Source organism: Sorex fumeus, unplaced genomic scaffold, assembly GCF_029834395.1.
Source record: "Sorex fumeus unplaced genomic scaffold, SorFum_2.1 ptg000169l, whole genome shotgun sequence".
Classification (NCBI taxonomy): Eukaryota; Metazoa; Chordata; class Mammalia; order Eulipotyphla; family Soricidae; genus Sorex; species Sorex fumeus.
The window spans coordinates 4224259-4245103 of NW_026606226.1; positions in this window are offsets into that span (position 1 = coordinate 4224259).

Here is a 20845-nt window from a genome sequence, read left to right on the forward strand (position 1 = left end):
GATCGGGTTTTCAAAAACAGAAACATTACAAATAACTATGGCCCTGTCAATAAGGTGCTCATTATTTGCCATGTGAAATCATTGCCTACCATGTATATACTAAGTAAAACTTCTCCATAGATGAATAAAACAGTCCAAATAACTGACACACAGTGATTTAGACATATCCAATATTTTTATTATTATTAATATTGTTATTATTATCAGCACCATTGTGGCCACTATAGTTTATATGACATGGCTACAACAGTGTTAATGTCTGTGGTTTGGATAGACAGGTACTGCCCCTCACCAAAGTGCCCGTAACTCTCTACCATGTTCAGGAGAGATTTTGTTCAAGACGGATAAATACTCCCCAAGGAAACAGTGGTAACTAATTCCAAGAGCTTTCCCTGAAAGAAAACATCTCTCAAATTCCAAATAAGTATCTGTTGATTACCATTGCACAGGTAGTTCTTTGGTAAGTGTCCAATGAGTATCTTACACAATCCACAGTGAACAGAACTATTAGTATATGGTAGGTATTGTGCTAGATGCTACAACTGTCACAGATGCTACATAGCCCTGGCTAGGAAGGTGAGCTCCCACAAGCTGATATCTATCCTATTGATATCCAATAGCTATCCTATTGATAGTTGCAGCAGGTAAAAAGAGGTGAGGCTCATGAGGTAGTTTTGTGACTTGGAGCAGACCTGCTTTGTAAACCTTGGGTTGCAAGTGTGATCCCCAGGCTGGGACGCTGAATCGAATTCCAGTGTGATGGTGAGTGATACACAATGCTGGAGTGAGACCCAGTGAAACACTGAGACTGACTCTACTGACTGAGCCCAAAAGATCTGCATTTACTGAGCAGTGTCCAACCACATTACAGTCAACATCTGTGAGTACCACCGCTACAGGAGTGAGCTCCTCCATGAGCACCGCACCTCAAACATGTGCAAGGACCCATCCAGGAAGCTTGAGCCCTTGACAAACATGAGATCCACAACCAACTACAGAAGGACAGGTTCCAGCTTCCTGAGACGTGTCATCTGCCACCTGTCACCTACTTTGCAGTAGGACTGCTTTTAATTTTTATTTGTTTGCTGTGTGGAAACTTTTCTGTTTGATAAGTTTTTTGGTTTTTTTGCTTTTGTCAAATTTATTTTTGGTATACAGTCCAAAAAGGTATATCGCCAAGTCCTCACCTCTCCTCCTTTGTCCTAAGAGACTTCACACATTCTCTTCTAGGAGTTTCATAATTTTAAGGCATACAACTAGAGAAGTAGTTTCAGTGGGTAGGGTAGTTGCCTTGCATGCCCTGGCCTGGATTTGATCCGCAGCCCCCAAGATGGTCCTTCGAGTCCCACCAAGAGTGATCCCTGAGTGCAAAGACACTATTAAACTCTGAGTCTAGGCATTTATTATCCAAAACCCAAACCCAAAACCAAAACAAAGGAGTTTGATGAAATGAACAACTCATCAAGAATATTCTATTCAGCTAGATTATCATTCAGATTGAAAGAATGATGCAACAGTTCAGGGAATTCATAGCCTTGCTACCAGTTTTATAAGAAGTGTTAAAGTTGGGGCAGGAGTGATAATTACAGTTAGTGTAGCACTTGCCTTGCATGAGGCTGACCCGGGTTCAGTACCCAACATTCCACAGGGTCCCCGAGCATTGCCAGGAGTGATTCATCCAGGAATTACCCTGAGCACCACTGGATATTACCCTCCTCCAAAAAATAAATTAAAAATGTTAAAGGAACTTCTTAATAACACAACTAGTCAAGAACAAATATCCTAAGGCTAAAATAAAATAAAAGACAGACCTCTCAGCATTTTGCCATTGAGCATGGCATTTACTCATAGCATTTATAATTGCCTCTACTAGATTAAGAAAAGTCTGTTTATTCCTAGCTTGCCAAGGGTTTTATACTTTTTCAATAATGAATTAATATTTCAGCGGTAGGGCGTTTGCCTTGCACGCAGCCAACATGGCCAACCCGAGCTCGATTCCTCCGCCCCTCTCGGAGAGCCCGGCAAGCTCCCGAGAGTATCTCGCCGGCACGGCAAAGCCAGGCAAGCTCCCCGTGATGTATTCGATATGCCAGACACAGTAACAACAAAGTCTCCAATGGAGACATTACTGGGCCCGCTCAAGCAAATCGATGATCAACGGGAGGGCCTTTACTTTACTTATATTGAATGCACTATATCTATTCAGGTGAATTTCTGTCTATACAAACTTTCTATTACAATCTTTTACTTATTAATGCAGGTACTTATCTCTAGTAAAACATTTTCTAGCATAAAGTTAATAGTTCCTTTTTTGGATAAAAGTACACCTTACTTTTATAGGCCTATTTGGATTTCTCCTTAAAATTTTAATTATGTTCTACTCATTCTTACCGAATTATATATTTTAAATAGGATATAATTATTAATACTAGCCCCTCTTGGGGAGCCCAGCAAGCTACCAAGAGTATCCTGCCTGCATGGCAGAGCCTGGCAAGCTCCCCGTGAAGTATTCAATATGCCAAACACAGTAACAACAAATCTCACAATGGTGATATTACTGGGCCCGCTCGAGCAAATCGATGAACAACAGGAGGACAGTGCTACAGTGCTATTAATTTCTTAAGTTATATGCCTGTAAACACATTTTGAAAAAAATGTAACAGCTTATTGCTTTATAGTCCTGTGTAATATCAGGAGTTTAGCTTTATTCATCTATACATGTAGGTGTCATTAATACCACATAATTTTCAAAAAGATCTCTCTTGGTCAGAGAGATAGAATAGGGCACTTGCCTTGCACTAGCCAATCTGAGTTTGATCCCTGGAACCCCGTGTGGTACTCTGAGCATCTCCAGGAGTGAACCCTGAGCACAGAGCCAAAAGTAAGTCCTGAGCATCACTATATGTAACTCCAAAATAAATACAAATAATTAAGATCTCTTTTCATATGTGGCATATAAAGAAACATAGTGAGAGAATAACTGTCACTGTCACTGTCCTCCCATTGTTCATCGATTTGCTCAAGCGGGCCCAGTAACGCCTCCATTGGAGACTGTGTTGTTACTGTGTTTGGCATATCGAATACATCACAGGTAGCTTGCCAGGCTCTGCTGTGCGGGCGAGATACTCTCAGTAGCTTGCCGGGCTCTCCGAGAGGGGCGGAGGAATCGAACTCGGGTTGGCCATGTTGGCTCCGTGCAAGGCAAATGCCCTACCCACTGTGCTATCACTCCAGCCCGAGAGAGAGAGAATAACAAATGGTCAAAATCATCAGAAGTGAAGATTTTGTCTATGTAATTGGGGGCTTGGGGAGTGGCTGGGAGGGACCCCCAGGCCACTGGTAGAGAGAAGCAGATTATCTGGTGATCAGTGTGGTACAGGAATGATGTATGCATTAAATATATAATGAATACTATTGTAAATTCCAGTACCTTAATTTACAAAAATAGTAATAAAGAGTCACACCCACACACCACAGCTGCCTCCCTGTAAATGGTCCAGCTTCACAACTAATCTTCAAAGAGATATCAGGCATCACTGTTGAAACTCATAGCTATACCAGTCTTAGGATTGAAAACTCTGGGGCGCCCTTGAGAGGAGGATGGGCTGAGAATCGTCCCAGTGCAACAGATCCTGGAGCCAAGTGATGCCTCCAAATTCTATAATACGAACAACCCAGGAGTAGCACAGCAAATAAGACAGGAAAGGAGCATAAGCTAAGTAAACTCAATAGGCAAAAACAGTAACGCAGAAGCTTGACTAGCAACAAGCCACTCAGAAAACCCTTAATGGACTTTTAACCCCCCATTGTGAGAAATAACAGTTTTCATACCTCCCCACCATCTTGCCCTAAGCCTTGGCAGGGTGCAAAATAATTTACTCTATATTACCTGTTACAACAGGCTTGGGGGGGGGGGAAGCTGGGGACAATGGAGGAGGGAAGGAGGAGAGAAGGTCACACGGGTGGTGGGGTTGGTGTTGTAACATTGAATGTCTGAAACAACTGTATTAGGAACAACTTTGTAAACCATGGTGTTTAAATAAAGTTTTTAAAAATGGTAATAAAATGTTTTTGTTTTGATTAGTTAGAATATTTGGTCATTCCATACAAATGTTAGAACTATTCTGATTCTGAGAATTTTGATAGGGATTTCACTGAATTTTCACATTGCTTTGTATTTATGGACATTTTGACAATATTTTAATTATGTGGGCTGGAGCGATAGCACAGCAGTAGGGCGTTTGCTGTGTGTGCAGCCAGCCCAGCTGGGTTCAATTCTTCCACCCCTCTCGGAGATCCCAGCAAGCTACCGAGAATATCTCGCCCGCACAGCAAAGCCTGGCAAGCTACCCATGATGTAGTCAATATGCCAAACACAGTAACAACAAGTCTCAAAATGGAGATGTTACTGGGCCCGCTCGAGCAAATTGATGAACAATGGGAAAACAGTACTACCAGTGCTTTAATTTAGGGATATGGAATATTTTCCCATTGCCCTGTGTCCTATTTTCAAAGATACAATTTTTTTTTTCATCATCTGATCTTGGGCTTCTAGCCTTTGTGACTACAAGGAATTAAATACTGTTATTTATGCCACCCTAATAAAATAATACAGAACTGAATGATAACAGTGGCAACATTAAAGTTTTTATGCTAGTATGTTCTATGTTGTCTTCTAAAGTAAAAATGTAGAGGTTGGAGCTATCGCGCAGCAGGTAGGGCATTTGCCTTGCACGCAGTCATTCACAGCAACCCATATGGTCTCCCAAGCACCACCAGGAGTAATTCTTGAATACATAAGCCAGGAGTAATCCCTGTGCACTGCCGGATGTGACCAAAAAAGCAAAATAATAATAATAATGATAATAATGTGAAAATGTAAATTTACAGGATTTTTTAAACAAAGAACAGCCCATAAAAAATATTTCATTTTAAGCCATAAGAGAGAAAAATCTAGTGACATAGAAAGTGAGAAACCATAAAGACATTCAATTAGGCTTGCAAAATCAGAGAAAGATGGTGAAATTAAGTTTCTATTTTTCAGCTATTTCAAACTGTATAATAAAAGAGTAAAATTCCCTAGTCAAAAAAAGAAATATCAGTTTAGAACAAATTTTTGAACATGTATTTATTATAAAACTCAAGAATTTCCCTCTTGAACATTTATTCCACAGAAAGGAAGATTTATTTTCATACAAAAGTCTCTATACAATTATTCATAAAAGCTTTTAACATACACCAAAGCTTGGAAGCAACCAAAATGTTCTTTTTTAAAAAAAAGGTTGTTGTATGTTGTTGTATTTCATTCTGGAGTCATTTAAGTCCATACTTAAGAGAAAACAAGCAAGCCTTTTAAAATCAAACAAATGTGTGCTACTTTTAGTACATAAGTGGGCTAGTATATAAGAAAACAAGCGGCTGCATTTGTGGCCACATGCTCCAGGAAATTCCCTCTTTCGGGAGCTTTGGTTTATAGTCTCTGGATCTTGGTCATTGATGAGATTACATGGCACTGGAGGCAGTTTGTGGGTGTGACTGCCAAGCTACTGGAAACCTGGGGAGCTTGGGGGAGGAGACCCAGTCTCGATCCAAGCAGGTTTGGAGGTCTCAAGCACAGGGCCCCAATACCTTGGTTTTTCTGCCATATCCCACTTGGGTGAGGTTCGTCCAAGCATGCGGAAGGTGGCCTTGAGCATGGTGGCGGTTGGGTTCTGGAGGTTTTCAGCTGCCAGGGTTCTGCTTGGAACAGGGAAGGAAACTCAACCCGCCCCCCTCCTAGGTGCTCTGGTGAAGACAGCCTGGCATGGGGTCAAGAAATTCTGCCCCAAAGTGTTTCTAATACTTAAATCTACAAATTGTGGCACAACGCATAATGTTATGCTATTTAGCAAAGACAAGAAACAAACTACTGCTTCATACAATAGCTTTGATGGTGGGAACATCCAGCTCACAGACTGTGTAATATCCACAAAACGTATCCAGGCTCAGCTCTATGACAAGATAGACACATGTGCCTCTCCTTGACTGCCTGCAGCCCACCACCTGTCTTGTATGAACCACGAACAGTGCTCTTAATATGCAAGTGTCCCTTGGCATAAAAAGTGTTCTCTACCCCTGTCCTGAATCTCAAGGACAGTACACCCAGTACAAAAGTCAATTTCAAGACAGTGCATGTCGGGCCAGAGAGATAGTACAGTAGGTAGGGCACTTGGGCACTTGCCATGTATGTGACCAATGATATTTCAATCCCCAGTACTGCACATGGTTCCCCTAAGCACCACCAGGAATGATCCCTGAGCCCAGAGCCAGGGATAAACCATGAGCACCACTGGGGGGGTGTCCAACTGTCCCTAAAAGATATGACATGCAATATGATTCTATTTATATAATATTCTATACGTGACAAAAAAAACATGAGACAGAAAGCAAATTAATGACTCCCAGAATTGTTATGGAGAAGGGGGAGGATGGCTCTGACTAAAATGGGGCTGATGGAATAGTGTTTACCTTGGTTCCAGTATACATACATGTCTACGTGTGTTAGGTAATAGAGAACGACACACAGACATTATTCTGGTGTCAAATCTTTGGTTTTGATATTGAACTGTTTTCGGGAAGGTTCTAAGCACCAGAGGAAACAGGATGAAGAGCAGAGGCCCTCACTCTGTTTCTCTTCTAAACTTCCTGAGAATCGATGATTGTTTTGTTTTTGTTTTTTTTCTTTTGGAGGTGGGGGTACACCCAGCAGTACTCAGGTGTTACTCTGGGCTGCACTCAGGATTCACAGCTGGCTACCTCAGGGACGTTATGGGATGCTGGGACTCTAACCCAGGTCAGTTGGTGCAAGGCAAATGCCTTACACACTGTACTATCTCTCCAGCCAGTTATGATCATTTTTAAAATGACAGTTTTGAGTATTTCAAATAATCCTATTCATTTGTAAGTATTAAATAATTATGCCTTAGTCTACACAGAGACAAATAGAAATCAAAATAATATAGTTTTACATAAAGAGAGAAAAAATTCCAGAAAAAAAGCAAACACAAACAAATGCAAGACCAAAAATAAAAGCTTTTAAATAACAGGGAATGATATGTCTTGTTACTTGTACATAACAAAGGTTTTGAACAGTGGCTCAAACTTTTTTGAACTTATGAAATTGTATCTAAAGGATTATATGACCTACAGAGTTTTCATTTCATTTCATCATCCTGTTATTCGTCGATTGCCTCGAGCAGGCCCCAGTAACGTCTCTTTCATTCTAGCCCTGAGATTATATTCAAGGCTCTTGAGGAGAATGAGACCCATCATTGTTACTGGTATTTGGCATATTTGGTATGCCACGGGGAGTTTGCCAGACTCTGCCCTGTGGGCAGGCTACATTCGATAGCCTGCAAGTTTGTCCAAAGTAGGAATGACATAATAAGATGTCATAAAAAGATGTCCTGATAAGATGTTCCAGGAGCTGGATTTTATAGTCTCTGAGTCTTGGCCATTGATGGGATTACACGGTGCCAGAGGGCCAGGTGGTGGGTGTGACCCCCGCCTACTGGAATTTGGAGGATCTGGGTGGAAGATGCTCGACTCCAGTCCGAGTAGGCTTGGAGATCTCGGCCCCGGAACCCGCGTGGCTTTGTCCCTCTGCCAGTACCTTCATGTGTGCGGAGAGTGGTCTCAGCATGGTGGTGGCTGGTCCTGGAGGTCTTCGGCTGCCGGAGCCCTGGTCGGGGCGGGGAGGAAAGCTCAACCCGCTCCCCTCCAAGGGGCTCCGGCGAGGAACAGCCAGGCGTGGGGGCAGAAACAGGAAAGAGTAAGAAATAGGAAAAAAATTACACCAAAATAGTCACAATCATTTGCTTAAAACTATTGATTATGGGGGGCTAGAGAGAGATAATACAGTGGACAGTGTGTTTGCCTTGCATGTGGCTGACCAGGATGGATCCCTGGTGTCCCAAATAACCCCCCAAGTGTTGCCAGAAGTCAACTCCAAGCACTGCCAATTATGGCTCCAAAACAAAATTTAATTGCCTTATAAATAAGTATTGTTAGAAAATATTAACATTGAAGTGTTAGGCAAATGTTGGAGAAATTGAACTCAACACTGGATAAAACAATAAAACACAATATGGTAAGTCATAAAAGGTAAGTTTGGGGCTGGAGAGATAGTACAACACATAAGACACTTGCCTTGTATATGCCTAACCCGGGTTTAATTCCTGTCACTCCATATAGTCTTCCGAGCCTCGCCAGGAGTAAACCCTAAGCACAGGGTCAGAAGCAAGCCCTGAGCACCACTGGGTGTGGCCCAAAAACAAAAAGAAAAAAAAAGTATGTAGGGGGGAATGATGAGTGAGGAGAAAAGAATGGAAATTTGAAGAGGAAGAACCTACTCCAAAGAAAAACAATAAGCACTCCACCCATTGCCTGTCTGGCAAAGTATATAAACCTTCCCTTTCATTGATCTCAGAAAGATTACCCACCTTCCAGTCCCCTGCACACTGTCCGCCAACAGGTGGCATCTTCTTTGGGGCAAAAAGACCCTGGCTTCCAGACAAAGACTGCCCAGATGGCAACACTGTCCCATGCATTTCTCCCTACGACTAGGAGGACAAGATAAGGACTAAGAGCTTTCCCTCCCAGGGCCACTGACTGCATAAGAGAAAAGAGAAATCTTCCAGGAATTCCCAGGTGAGAGAACTTTGGAACTATTGGGGCACCTATTTGCATTCAATATTACCTCAACAAATGGATGCCCCGAGATACTAATAAACCAGGTGAGACTGAGCACAATGTCACCAGTCACTCCTCAGAAAGGAAAAACAGGATCTCTGCAGCCACAAGAGCAAGCAAGGCACACAGAGGAACCTTTCCAGTAACGCAAGAGAAGTCACTAAAAACTGTGAGTACACAAACCGATGGGAACTGCCATTCCCACCTGTAATGCTGCCTGTGGGCACAGCAGGATCAGCTGCAGGTGCAACAAGTGGAGTGAGACTGTTTCTGCCGAGATCTCTCAAGAAAAAGGAGAAGGAAAGGGAGGAGGAACCTGGGGTGAAAATTGTGAGAAACAAACAGAATTCAAGGGGAAGCCATTCGTCCTGCCAAGGAAAGAGCCGAAGAAAGGCTGGTTTGCTCTCGGCTGCAGCTCAGAGATATTTTTCTAATAAGCAAACCAGTGAAAGGGCACAAAGCTCCCTGGAGAGCAGCATATAAACAGTAGCTCAGAAGGGAGCATTAGTGAAGGAAAGAAGTCCCAAACTAACTGGCACGACCAGCAATTTTCACTTTGTTTCTTGGGTATCACTGTCTGGGTGGAAGATGGTATTTCAGCTGCTCTGAATGTGGGAGAGAGCAAGGTGCTCGTGAATAATTCTAGAAATGTCTCTGTAGAGATGGGTCCAGAGATCTGGCAGGGGCAGTGGGCAGTACAATGTATTATAAAGACAGAGGAGCAGAAAGGATTTTCATAAACGTATTACTAAGTCAGAAGAGCAGAAAGAATTTTCATCTGCATCTGTGGACGCAAGTGTAACTCTTTATACATCTTGTGTGTCTTTTTCTTGTACACGCAGAGTTTAGGAATAAGGATTTGTAATCGTTACTTTCTTGGCACTGTTAGGAGCCTGTGTCTGTAAACCGAGTTGTTCTCAGTAGCTGCTTCTCATCCCACATTACACTTCCACTTCAATTTCCTTAACCGTTTTACAGTTGCATAAGACTCGTAATTACATGCACTGATATACCAGCAATGGAAGTGAAATTGTGAACATAGTTCTTTTTCACTTTTTCTTGTTTGAGTTTGAAGCGACAGCAGGGAGGGTTGAAGCACAGAATGTAGCCCATGGAGCTATTTCTCTGACCTTATCACTCTTTAGGTATATAACCCAGATGTCCTCTCCAATAGAGAGAATGGAACTTAAGGCAAGAAAGCTTGAAAAAGAAAATGGCGATATTGCCCCCCAAACTGATTATATTTGTGTATAATCTTACAGTGCCCAGAATCATGAATAAAAATGCAATACAAAGATGGGGATGTGGTTCAGGGGTAGAACACATGCCCCATACATAAATCCCCTGAGTTTGATCCTCAACACTGCACAAAGAAAATTAAAATACATTGTCTATCATGGTCCCATCGTGCTTCAGTCATTAATGAAAGGCAGTATTCTTTAAATTATTAATGCCCTATTACATTTAATGATTCAAAAATATTTTTGTTTTAAAATATATTTTATAAATAAATTTTTTTAAAAAAATTTTTGGTCACACCTGGCAATTCTCAGAGGTTAGTCCTGGCTCTGTAACCAGGAACCACTCCTGGAGGTGCTCATGTGACCAGATGGGATGCTGGGGATGGAACCTGAGTTGGCCACATGCAAGGCAAATACCCTACCCACTGTACTATGCTCCAGCTCCAAAACAATTTTTATGGCTAACATTTTAGGAAGCCTCATCATTTTATTTGTTTTTTATTTTATTTCTATAAAGTGGGTCACAATAATTTATTACATTAAATATTTCAACACCAATACCACCACCATTACACCTTCCCACCACCATTATTTTTAATTTTACCATCACCACCGAAGCCTGCCCCAAAGGCAGATGCTAAATAATTTATTCTGTATTGCTTGTTAATAAAATCCCCTAAAAAAGATCCAAAAAGGTTTTCTTAGAGGAAAGTGTGTGGAAATTGTTGTATCTCAACTTGGGGCCATTAAGACCCTGTATAAGAGACATTAACATGTTACAAGTTGAGCCTTGTTTTATATATATATATATATATATATATATATATATATATATCACGATCAGCCTGTTGTTCGTCGATTGCCTCGAGCAGGCACCAGTAACATCTCCTTTGTCCTAGCCCTGAGATTATAAAGTGCCATATACAAGGCTCTTTCATGGTTAGGAGAATGAGACCATCATTGTTACTGGTATTTGGCATATTGGGTACGCCATGGGGAGTTTGCCAGACTCTGCTGTGTGGGCAGGTTACATTCAGTAGCCTGCCAGGTTGTCCAAAGAAAGAATGAGATAATAAGATGCTGCTTCCAGGAGCTGGGTTTTGTAGTCTCTGGGTCTTGGCCGTTGATGGCTTTACATGGCGCCAGGAGGTCAGTTGGTGCGTGTGACCACTGCCTACTGGAAGATGGAGGATCTGGGTGGAAGATGCTCAGCCCTGATCTGAGTAGGCTTGGAGATCACAGCCCCAGGACCCACATGCCTTTGTTCCTCTGCCGGTACCTTCATGCATGTGGAGAGTGGTCTTGGCATGGTTGTGGCTGGTTCTGGAGGTCTCCAACTTCTGGAGCTCTTCTTGGGGCGGGAAGGGAATCTCAACCCGCCCCCCTCCAAGGGGCCCTGACAAGGACAGCCAGGCGCAGGGGCAGGAGACTCTGCGCTGTTCTCTTCCGGGAACTGGGTTTTGTAGTCTCTGATATATATATATATATATATATATATATACATATATATATGGTCTCATATATATATAGTCTCTGATATATATACACACATATGTATACACACACACACATATATATTCACACACACACCAAGATTGGTTTCCTTCTACTTTACGTCCCATCAAATGTGGCATACTACTCTTGGTATGTCCGTGGCATAAAGTATGAGATCTTGCACAAATGTTGCCATGCACTCCAGGAATTCTAAAATTCTAAATAGGGTGATAGAGCTGGAGTTCAATTTTTAACTGGATGGTGATTTTGTGGCGAGGAGCATGTTGCTCTCTTCTGCGATTTATTTGTTAGTCAGTAATTTTATTTTTAAAAATAAAAAAGCTGCTCTAAATGTCAGGCGATGACTCAGTAGCACCTGCATTGGGCTGTCACCAGGGTGATAAAGGATTGTCATTTGTGGAAATCAGATGTTGAACTTCTGTGTAAAACTAAAAAACCCAAACTGCCCCCCATGATGCAATGGCTCAGATTAACAAGGACTTTCTCTCTGTCTCTCTCTAATGACACTGTCAGTCAAGCTGCCCATGAGGTATGCTGGGTGTCAGGGTTTCACCTGGGGGAGCTGCATCATCTTTCCCAGGGTTCTTATTTAATTAATTTTGGTTTTTGGGGGTCACACCTGGTGATGCACAGGGGTTATTTCTGGCTCTGCACTCAGGAGTTACACCTGTTGGTGATGGCGGAGCATATGGGATTCGGGGATCAAACCTGGGTTGGCCATGTGCAAATCAAATGTCCTACCTGTGTACTATCACTCTAGCTCCAGTTCCCAGGGATCTTAACCTACTACCAGAAGACCCCATGACCACCTCCACTGAAATCATCCATAGTATATGAAATCGGTGAACTTGAATCAGTAAAATAATGTGGCTTTGTTTTCCCTCGCCTCTAAACCAAGTCATCTTCTCTCCACCTCAAAGCAGGGACAAATCCCAGCGACACTGACCACATCTGTGGCATGACACAAACTGAAATGGGCTCATCGCTTGTCACAGTCATAATTACAAAATTTGAACTATCACCCACAGTGAACGTTGCTTTAAAATTGTTATGGGAGGGGTTGGTGCCATAGTACAGCAGAGAGAGTGTTTGCCTTGCACACGGTTGAACCAGGTTTGATCCCCCATATTCCATATGGTCCCCCAAGCACCACCAGGGTAATACAGCTACCGGAGTGTGCTCTGAGCAATGCTGGTGTGATAGAAAACAAAACAAAATCAAAAGAATCATTATGGGAAAATCATATAATCACTCCCATAGAAGGGCAGGTGCTGGCTGTAGAAAGCCATGCCAGATCTCATTCCAGTTTCTCCAGTTGAAGGAGTTAAATAGAACTAGCCACCCCTTTCCTCAACGTTCTATTTGTAAAGGAAGTAGGTACACTGGGGAAGGGTGTGACACTAGAATTATATACATAAGAAACAAATGTTAACAATACTGTAGGTCACAGAATCTGTAGAGCATGGAATTGCAATCATAAAAAAATATTTTTAAAGATACAGCACAACAGTGCTAGAGTGAGTACAGTGGGTAGCCTTGCACGCAACTGGACCAGGTTCCATCCCCGCCATCCCTTTTTTTTCTCTGAGCACCCACCAGGAGTGATTCCCGAGTGCAGAGGTAACCCCTGAGCATAACCAGTGTGACCCCCCCCCCAAAAAAAAAGATAACACTGCAACGTAGCAGCAAAGGGCCAAAAGTGACCCAACAGGAGAAGTGATCCATGATCCATACAGGTGAGTTTGTGGGAGGAGGGGAGGGATGTAAACGGAGGGGCGTGGGGGTCCTTGGGGAAGGGCACACTGGTGAAGAGTGTGGTGTTGAAATTATGTGCAGGGGAATATAATCATCAACAGTATCGCAAACAACAAAACCTCAATCAATAAAAGCATGAAACAGAAAGGAAAAGTTGAGAGGCTCACTGCCATGGGTGAAAGACCACAGCATGCTCTGAGCAAGGAAGTGTGACCACGGGCCACCCAAATAAGGAGTGTTTCTCACTTAAAAAAAAACCAAGGTCTTTGAGAAAGTTTCTGTTCATTTCATTGCCCCATTTTTGGATGGGGTTGGATGTTTTCTTCTTGTGGAGTTTAACCAGTATTTTGTATATCCTGGATATCAACCCCTTGTCAGATGTGTATTCGGTGAATATCCTTTCCCATTCTGTAGACTGTCTTTGTATTTTGGTCACTGTTTCTTTGGAGGTGCAGAAGCTTCTTAGTTTAAGATAGAAATCCAAATGGCAAAAAAGCACATGAGAAAATGCTCTACATCATTAATCATCAGGGAGATGCAGATCAAAACCACAATGAGATACCATCTCACACCTCAGAGACTGGCCCAAATTCAAAAGAACAAAAGCAACCGATGCTGGCGTGGATGTGGCGAGAAAGGGACACTCCTTCACTGTTGGTGGGAATGTCCACTGGTTCAGCCCTTCTGGAAAACCGTATGGACGATTCTCAAAAAATTAGAAATTGAGCTCCCATTTGACCCAGCAATACCACTCCTGGGAATATATCCCAGAGAGGCAAAAATGTATAGTCGAAGTGACATCTGCACTTGTTTGTTCATTGCAGCACTCTTTACAATAGCCAGAAACTGGAAGAAACCTGAATGCCCAAGAACAGATGACTGGTTAAAGAAACTTTGGTACATCTACACAATGGAGTACTATGTAGCTCTTAGAAAAGATGAAGTCATGAAATTTACATACAAGTGGTACAATATGGAAAGTATCATGCTAAGCGAAATGAGTCAGAAAGAGAGGGATAGACATAGAAAGATTGCATTTATCTGGGGGATATAAAGTAACAAAGTATGAGATTAATACCCAAGAATAGCTGAGATCAGCACCAGGAGGATTACTCCATAACTTAGAGGCCAGCCGGGTATCCTAGAGGAAAGGGCTATTCAGATAGAGAAGGGAGCACCAAATAAAGGACGTTTGGAGGATCCTCCCAGGAGGGGAGATGCATGTCGAAAGTAGACTATGGACTGAACATGTTTGCCACTCAATGCCTCTTTTGCAGACCACAACACCCAAAAGGAGAGAGAGAACACAGGGGATTGCCCTGCCACAGAGACGGGGGGATGGGGGGATGGGGGTGGGAGGGATATTATCCATGGTGGTGGAAAATGGGCACTGGTGGAGGGATGGGTATCTGATCATTGTATAATTGAAACCAAAGCACAAAAAATTGTAAATCTACAACTTTAAAAAAAATAAAATAAAATAAAGGGAAAAAAAAAATAATAATAAAAAAAAAAAAAAACCAAGGTCCTGTGCTTCCCCCACTCTTGTAACCTTCTAAGTCACTTATTTGTACAGAAGTGACACTGCATGGACGTCCTGCTCATTCTTTGTTCTGGGCACTGAGACAGAAGATTTTTCCTCTCTGGGTCCCATGGGTGAGAAATAAAACTTGCTACTACTTCAAGTTCTCTACTCGATTCTTTCTGATCAGACAGGGCTACTTTCCGCAATAAAATTATTAAAGACTTTAAATCCGGCCACTACATCTCGTGGTTATATTAAATTTTTTTTAAAAATGGTTTTTCAACTATATAACAAACTAGGGCATTTAAAATATTTATCAGAGAGGGGGGCATAAGTACCTATCACAAAAACAGGCTGGGGGGTGGATGCGAGTGGTGAGAGGGGGGTGGGTGATGGTGGTGAGAGGGAAACTGGGGACATTGGTGGTAGGAAATGTGCACTGTTGGAGGGATGGTTGTTAGAATATTGTATAACTGAAACCCAAACATGAACAGCTTTGTGACATACAGTGACTCAATAAAAAAAATACATATCTTGGAACAAAAGAAGCATGCAGATACTGCCTGTGCCCATGTGACAAAATTTTTAAAAATAAAATGTTAATGACTATCAGTCACTGTCACTGTCACTGTCCTCCCATTGTTCATCGATTTGCTTGAGCAGGCCCAGTAACATCTCCATTGTGACATTTGTTACTGTGTTTGGCATACCAAATACATCACAGGGAGCTTGCCAGGCTTTGCCGTGAGGGCGAGACACTCTCGGTAGCTTGCTGGGCTCTCCGAGAGGGGCAGAGGAATCGACCTCGGGTCGGCCATGTTGGTCGCTTGCAAGGCAAACACCCTACACACTGTACCATCTCACCAGCCCGTTAATGACTATACTTCAAGTTAAAGGATATACATTTGTGAAAAATAATTTTATGTTTTGTGGGTACGGTTTCATGCAGCTTCAAGTGTGTGTTTCCACACTACAATCTCCTTCAAAGTACAAATAACCTTCCACCGTAGTCCACTTGGACCTCTTATACCTGGAGTCTCCCACCACCACCACCACCACCACCATCACCATAACACACACAGAGACAGACAGACAGACAGACACACACACACACACACACACACACACACACACACTCACACTCCTCTGGTGACCACAGTTCTCTGTCTGTGGTTTGATTCCACGGGTTTGTTCTCATTTGCTTTTGCCTGTTTCCTTGCGTTGTATCTCTAGATCCTAGAAGAGTAAGATCAGGTAGTATTTGTCTTCTTCCTCCTGTCTTTGCTTGACAAACCCTCCTGTTCCATCTACGTTACCGTAAAAAGGATGACTCCATTTTTCTTCATGACCAGCAATATTCCTTTGTGTTTGTGTGTCACATTTTGTTCTTCTACTCAGCTGTTAGACACCATTTGTTGCCAGGTCTTAGTCTTAAAAATAGTGCTGCAATGAACATAGGTGTGCATATATGTTTTGTATATGTTTCATTCATGTTTGTGTTCTCTAGGGTTGGCGAGTCTTGGTAATTTTTTGAAAAACAATTTTCACTTTTATTTATTCTGAATAATTTGATTTGCTGCTTTGCTATCAATTTCTGCTTTTATTACTTCCTTCCTTTACTTACTTTGGGGATTCTGTTGTTCTTGATCTAGTTTCATGAAGGTGAGTGGTTTACTTGAACTTTGTTTTCCTGATAGAAGCCTGATAAAAGCAGTACTACTTGTTTTCTGATAGTTTGTCTTTAGTCTCACTTGTTTTAACAAATCATTCTGTTTCTTTGATTTCCTCTTTGACCCAATGGTTGCTTAAAGGAAAACTGTTTAGTTTCCATAAGTTAGAGGCTTTTCTTGACATTCTTTATAAAATTAGTCTCTACTGCATGGCATTGTGATCTAAAAAAATTTTATATTGTTTCCATTTTCATGACTTTATGGACATTTGGTGTAGTATTCTTTAGCGCCTTCATTTCAACTTGACTGAGTTCTTTCATTTCTTCCATCAGACCTTCTTCAAGTTTATTGATTCTCTGTTCAGTTTATCTTTTTTCAGATCATTAATCAGAGAGATATGTTTCTCTCAAGTTGTCTTCAAACAGTTTTTCTGAAAATCTGATGTAGCTGAGAATCAACTTCCTGGACTTTCGTCCCTGTCCATGAATTCCACTGAATTCCTTTGTTTCTTGCTCCTGGTTCTGCATCATTTGTGGGGTTCTCAGATATTCCAGGTAATCTCCCCTGTAAGTGGGAGATGTTCCATGTGTGGCGTGGGGCTTCAGCTGTGTGAGGCAGTAGGAGGAGAAAGTCTGTATCCTAAAACTAATCTTTCTGTGTCACAATGCATGACTCTGATATAAACTGGAAGCAGGCTCTCTAGGTTCTCCTTTATAGCCAGTCTATCTCCCCACTGGCTTCAGGGGTGCTGTAGGAGCAGAGGAAAGGGGAACCTCCCAGAGGAAGTACAAGGGCTGATTTGCTGCGTGTGCTCTCTTGTAACGACAAACAACCCACACAGGTCCTGGGAATCACCTTTGCTTTACTTTGCCAGTGCTGCTGGAGTCTTGAAAACATCTTTGAGCCATTGAGTTTCTAACCGTGTTTTTCTGAATGTGCCTTATGGATTCATTCATAACATGTCTAATCTATTTTGAGTCGACTTTTGTGATGATTCAGTATTGCTTCTTTGCATGTGACTAACTAGTTTTCCACTACCATTTTTTGAAGAGGTATTTCTTCCTCTATTTTTTTGTGCTATTGGCTCTACATCATAAAATAACTGCCCAGATAATAGAGAGATAGTCCACGGGTCAATGTGCTTGCTTTGCAATCCACGAGTCTCATACAACCTCTAGCACCTCTATAGCCCCCTGAGCACTGCCAGGAGTGATCCTTGAGCACAGGGCCAGGAGCAATCATTGCGCACAGCCAGGTATGGCCCACCCCCACCACCCCCAAGAAATAATAATTGTCCTGATACAAGTGTTTACTTCTAGGCTCTCAAATGCAACAGAAACAGTTTCCCAGCCACATAGGCAGTAGGCAGGCCACCCCAGAAGAAAATCAACCCAGGTAATAGCTCTCTTCCTTTCTGAACTCCTGTGAGTTTCCAAAGGAAAAGGCACAGACACATGGGGACTCAAGCATTCAGTGGCCGAGAGCCACCTCCCCAGGCAGAGGATGGACGAAGGGCAGGGGAATGGAGGAACAGGAACGGCCCCAGGCCTGTCTGTAGACAGGTTATTTCTCTCTCTTCCCAGCATAGTCCGATCTCTCCCCTTATGGCACAATTATAGTCGTAGTTTTGGTCATAGCCCCAGTCACCATAGTTCCATCATTCTAGTCTCCTCATAAACCTCAAAGTCCTCTACTTCGTTATATTTTCTTCCTTGTCTTGTTGTAGTCTCATAGGCCTCTACTTCCAGTCATCATTGTCATCTAGTCCTCTTTCTAGTTCTCAAAGTCCCAAAGTGTCAGTTCTCATCCTCCTAGTGTCAACTTTCTAGTCCCCTCTTACCTCTTACAGCAGAGTTATATAGAAATCATGAAGGGAGGGGGTACATAAAGTGGGGTTAACCATTGTCATAAAAACAGAGGCAAAGCCACTCCTTTAGGAAAGTAACTCAAGGACAAAATCTCATTTGAGGATCCAGCACTCCAGACTACTGGGAGATTTGCTCAAGGGCAGGATTCCATCCAGGGTGTATTGCTTTCTTTGTCCCTCAGCTAGTAACCCATTTAAACAATCATAGTAAATTTACTTCTTATAATATTTCTGGGCTGGAGTGATAGCACAGTGGGTAAAGCGTTTGCCTTGCAAGTGGTCAATATGGCCAACCCAAGTTCGATTCCTCCGCCCCTCCTGGAGAGCCCGGCAAGCTACCGAGAGTATCTCGCCTGCATGGCAAAGCCTGGCAAGCTACCCATGAAGTATTCAATATGCCAAACACAGTAAACAACAATATTTCTAGTCATTTTTTATGAACACACTAAGAAATATATTAAGCTTAAAGGCTTACTCTTCTTGAGGAAATTGCTATATATCCCAGACTATAGTCCTCAGGCCAGGTTAGTCTTTCCTAACCCCAGCAGGGGTTATTCAGTTATTCCTTATTCAGTTGCTTCTTTATGGATCATGACAGAGTTTGTTCCATTATCATGCTTTTAACTTATAATACTTATGATGCTGGAGCGATAGCACAGCGGGTAGGGCGTTCGCCTTACAAGCGGCCAACATGGCCGACCCGAGTTCGATTCCTCCGCCCCTCTCGGAGAGCCCGGCAAGCTACCGAGAGTATTCGATATGCCAGACACAGTAACAACAAAGTCTCCAATGGAGACGTTACTGGGCCTGCTCGAGCAAATCGACGATCAACGGGAGGGCCTTTACCTTTACCTTTACTTATGATGCTTAGCTTGTCTCCTTTCAATGCCAGGGGTAGCTTACAACTTGCCCTGGGTCCATCCAGTCCCTTCGTTGGGACCCTACATTTGGAGTGCTAGGAACTAAGGGCAACTGAGGCTTACGTCAAGTAAATATGGAAGCCCAGAAGTAAATTTGGAGTCAATTAATTCCCATGTTACAAAGCATAGCATGAACAGTCTTCCTCTGCCTATACAAAAATGACATTGCTAAATAAACCATGCAAATGACATAAAGGAAGGAGAAAAGCAATATAGTGTTATCGGTACTTGATGGAATTGGGTATGCCTCAGGGGCTCTGCTATGGGAGTAGCTCAATAAACTTTAAGCTTCCTGCAGGAGGAGCAAGGACAACCCAATGTTATCCAACAATACCCCACCACCACCACAAATGGCTACTACTGTCATGTTTGTGTTTGCTCAAAATAATTTTGATGCCAACAAGGCCTGTTTGGGGTTACCCTTCTGTGGGAGAGATGAAAGTCATTTCTGACTGAATGACTATCTCTGTCTCTGCCTTTTGGCAGGGAGCCAGAGAGAGTCCAAGGATATGCCATGGTCAGTCTTCTCCAGGGAGAAGATGAGAACATTCACCTGAAGTGTCCTTACAGTATCGGACAGTATCTGCATGCCCAGGACCTTGGAGTGCCCAGTGAACTGTCAACCAGTGTCCAGTAGTCTGTTGTATCTCTGCTGGGAATAGCTTCTGACCACCCCACCAGCCCAGGCTCTCTCAAGGCTCTCTCCAGCTTGTGCCTTCCTCTGCCTTTACTCTATGTGGCATACGGTCTCCTCCTAACAATGGCCCCCGCACAGCCCAGGCAGCATTGGTCTTGCTCACTGGACCCCTTCACTTGCCCTGTTTGTTCCACTCTCTCCCCTTGTCTTGCTGCCACTTCTAAAGTATGGAACATCAAATCCATGTCGCTAACAAACACTTGCAAGTGTTTTCTTTGGTACAGTTATATTTGAACTCAAAAAAAAAATTTCAGCGTGCACACTACACTTTCACTAATAAGAGTGTGGTGGATCAGAGGACCCTCTGTGCACCCATCCTGGTGATGAGTGTGCCTTAGGGGAGGTCAGAACTGGGCGGCTCTGCACAACCTCCCCGCCAAGTGGACAACAGCTAAACTAAGAATGCTGTGTCAGGGCTCCTAAGTGCAATCAAAATCATATGTAAAAAACATGTGTACTGCTTAAACATATGATGCCAACTATTTCCCAGAAGAGAAAATAGTTAGGCAATATCTCATAATTCATGCGCTACAAAGCTCAGTTGAAAGAGGTCAGGCTCTTCCATGTTGGGTGGGGGAGAGGGTTTTATAACTGACAGTTTTATAACTATTTTGTGGCTTGTTAATCATGCTAATGGTTCACTCTGAGAAGTGTGAAATTTTCATACTAAACTTGATCTGAAAATCAGGACTGAGATTTAAACACTGTCATTTAAAAATGTGTGTTGGATACTATGCTAGACATTGGCCATGAAAGCTACAATAAATATCCCAATTCTTTAGCATTTGGGTAATGAGAATTTGGGGGGGGGGGGTTCAGGGGTGAAGTAGACACACCCATACATTCTCAGGGCTTACTTCTGGTTCTGTGCTCATATTTCTCCTGTAGAGGTCAGTAAATCATATGTGGTGACAGGGATTGAATT